This window comes from Gekko japonicus, unplaced genomic scaffold, assembly GCF_001447785.1.
Source record: "Gekko japonicus isolate JY-2015 unplaced genomic scaffold, Gekko_japonicus_V1.1 scaffold3914, whole genome shotgun sequence".
Lineage (NCBI taxonomy): Eukaryota > Metazoa > Chordata > Lepidosauria > Squamata > Gekkonidae > Gekko > Gekko japonicus.
Window position 1 is genome coordinate 21,297 of NW_015174966.1, and position 3,455 is coordinate 24,751.

Consider the following 3,455-nt stretch of genomic DNA (forward strand, 5'->3'; position numbering starts at 1 on the left):
CCCCGTGGGGGGGCGCGTTTGCCCGTCCCCCCCCCCCCAATCGCTAGCAATCCAAAACAGTCCAGTGGCGCCTGAACGGCGGGTGTTGCCTTCTGACACACTTCCAGTAATGTCAGGGGGTGTGGCCTATGCAAATGAGCTATGCTAATGAGCTCCTGCACCTCTTTTTCTACGAAATGACCCCTGCGAGGAGCTGTACAGTAAGAAGACTCCAGTTCGAATCTCTCCATTGCTAAGAAGTCACAAGAGGGCATCAGTCACGTCTCTCCTCTTCGGAACTTTGCCCGACGGCACTGTGGTCAGGACTGCACGATAACACACATAAAGTGTTTTGAACACTCTAGCACTGTCTTGTATTTATCCATTTCACATTTATTTATTTAAGTCAGGGGTCCGCCAATGTGGTGCCTGCCGACACCTTTCCTGGTGCCTGCCAAGTGTCCTTAGGAAGTGGGTGGGGCCAAGTGGGGCTTTTGCCTAGCAGGGCTTCTGATTGGCCACTGGAGATCTGATTGTCTGTGCAGATTAAAATAATAACGCTGTTTCAGCAGACGTTGCCACTACAGTGTTGGTGTTGTTCCCTTTCATGCTCTTCTTTCCCAGGGTATTTTCTGAAGATTACTCTTCGTGCCTCTGTGCATGTAGCTCCGTCTTCCGGGGCAGCCATTTTGTGGTTGAGCCCACTGCTCTCTGTCAGAATCCCGAAGGTGGCCACACGCTCAAGAAGGCTAGGGACCCCTGGTTTAAACTAATTACAAGTCCTCTTTTTCTCCTGACCAAATCAGGAAAATGGTGCATTAGAGATTCACTGAAGGCAGACAGTAGCCCTGTAATCAACCCAGCCCAAATAGCCAATCTAGAGATTATGGTTGTATAACAAAAAGTGGCTATGCAGTGAGCATAATATACTAAATCTGAAAAACACTGTAATGAAGAAATACACACAAAATTCTATTTGAAATTACAAAAACCCCTTATCATTCTAAGTCTCAGACTTAAAAGCCTTATACAACCAAGTTAGTTATTATACAAATACAATTGATACAAATACAATTGATGGGTAAAACGTTTTGACCTAAGGACCATATGCGTTTCGGTCCCTTCGGGCCTTCCTCAGTAACTTGGTTGTATAAGCCTTTTAAGTCTGAGACTTAGACAATTTCTTTTAACCGCAGTATGTTTTAGCTATGTGTACACCCTAATAAACATTTGTATTTTTTATATAATATAGTTGTTAGCTTACCCTCACAAAATGTAATGCCAGGTAGCGGTAGGGCTGCCAAGCCGCGGCGGGGGATCCGCACGTCTTCCCAGGATCCCTGCCGCGGGGGACAGCGATACGCATTGCACTGCCGTCGCCAGGATGTGACGCTACGCGTCGCTCTGGCAACGGGACGCGTAGCGTCACATCCTGGCAACGGCGGTGCAACGTGTATCGCTGTCCCCCGCGGCAGGGATCCTGGGAAGACGTGCAGATCCCCCGCCGCGGCTTGGCAGCCCTAGGTAGCGGAGATATAAACTTTATAAAGGACACAAACAAAAGGTTTTTTTTTACTTAAAAACATGTTTAAAACATCAGCTCTCTTGCAATATTTTGTTTATTTAACGGCGTCTGATAACTGACACCTCTTGCTCTGAATTACTGCATCAAAATGTCTGTGCTGTTGCAGTCTTGAGTATGCTGTTCAGGTGTGTATCTGTAAGCTGAGAACCTACAATGACGCGGCAGCAGCGGAACTGGAAGAAGCAGCAGAAGACAGCCAGTTCCACTGCAGGCCTGATAGAAGCCCTCTGGGGGCCTGATTGAGGCCCTGGGCTACATGTCTGACACCCCTGGTGTAGACATTTAAAAACTGCTGTGAGGGTTCAATCCAGATAGGACCAATGCTTCCTCTAAGCTGTGGAGTCTTGTGAGCAAAAATTCTACTTTGTGAGCTACCAGCATTAAAGTTGTGAGTGGGCGATTTGGCTCCTGCATGAATTAGTTTGCTCTGGAGCCGTCCTTCCTGAGCTAAGACGCAAATGCGTGAGCCAGAGGGTAAAAAATGGTGAGCTAGCTCACACTAACTCAGCTTAGAGGGAATACTGGACAGGACCCTTGCAGTGGTTTTTAACTGGCCACATCCTCCTCTTAAAAAGGTGTTGGCAGCGACATGTCCCGACACACAGCAAAAGGAAAGCACCAAACCTCGCCTCATCTCTAAGGCCCCAATCCTAAGTAAGCGAATACGGCAAATGGAGTCTCCGTTTCTCCTGGAGGGCCGTCGCTTCCCACGGAGAGCTGTGCTTCTCAGGATTCGCACTGGCATGAAAGTTCTCCCGGTTAGGTTTCAAAAGAAGGAAAGGACACTGCGATTCAGGATTTTGCCTTTCCTTTGTTCTGGGAGTTATTTGGAGAGAACGGCTTGGAAAACTCTCAAGAGCCAGAAAAAAGGGAAATGAATTCATTCTTGCGATGCTGCGTCAGCAAAACCGAGATTCATAATAAGCCTTGAGCCAGTAACAAAATGTGCTGCTCAGACACCCCCACCCTTAACATGGAAGACGGTATCAACAGGGGACTGAGCACGTTTCTCTTCCGCTGCTCCTCTTTCGTGCTTTACTCCAGGCTTGTAAGATACAGATGTTGTGGATGTTCATATATATTCTATAAAAACTTCACTCAGAGCCATGTGGAAAGGCGAGAGGCAAGACGGCATGGGATAGCCCGATTTCATCAACTCTTGGAAGCTAAGCAGGGTCGGTGCTTGGAAGGGAGACCACCAAGGAAGGCTCTGCAGAGGAAGGCCATGGCAGACCACCTCTGCTCCTCCCTTGCCTTGGAAGCCCCTGGCTGGGGTGGCCATAAGTTGGAAGCTAAGCAGGGTTGGTACTTGGAAGGCTCTGCAGAGGAAGGCCATGGCAGACCACCTCTGCTCCTCCCTTGCCTTGGAAGCCCCTGGCTGGGGTGGCCATAAGTTGGAAGCTAAGCAGGGTTGGTGCTTGGAAGGGAGACCACCAAGGATGGCTCTGCAGAGGAAGGCCATGGTAGACCACCTCTGCTCCTCCCTTGCCTTGGAAGCCCCTGGCTGGGGTGGCCATAAATTGGAAGCCAAGGAGAGTCAGTGCTTGGAAAGGAGACCGCCAAGATAGGCTCTACAGAGGAAGGCCAGGGCAGGCCAGCTCTGCTCCTCCCTTGCCTTGGAAGCCCCTGGCTGGGGTGGCCATAAGTTGGCTGCGACTTGGTGGCACTTCACACACCCTCATATGCGGAAAGGCAGGCATTACAATACACCACGATGACCCTGCGAGGTAGGCTTGCGTGATGTACCCTGTGACTCTGTCGAACGATTTCCTAGCCGAACCGCACCAGACTTGCAGACGACCGTCTGCCGTGCAAAGGCGCATAACGCCCATCTCGTCTCTGCTGCAGAACTTATTTAACACAATCACAGAATAACCAGTGAATGGGGGCC

At 49.8% G+C, this 3,455-nt stretch overlaps 1 protein-coding gene across 1 annotated transcript in view; it reads right to left on the minus strand.

The window, feature by feature from the left end:
- LOC107122115 (chromosome unknown open reading frame, human C11orf88) overlaps nucleotides 1–3,455 on the minus strand; it is a 32,062-nt gene that overhangs the window by 12,275 nt on the left and 16,332 nt on the right. The window lies entirely within an intron of this gene.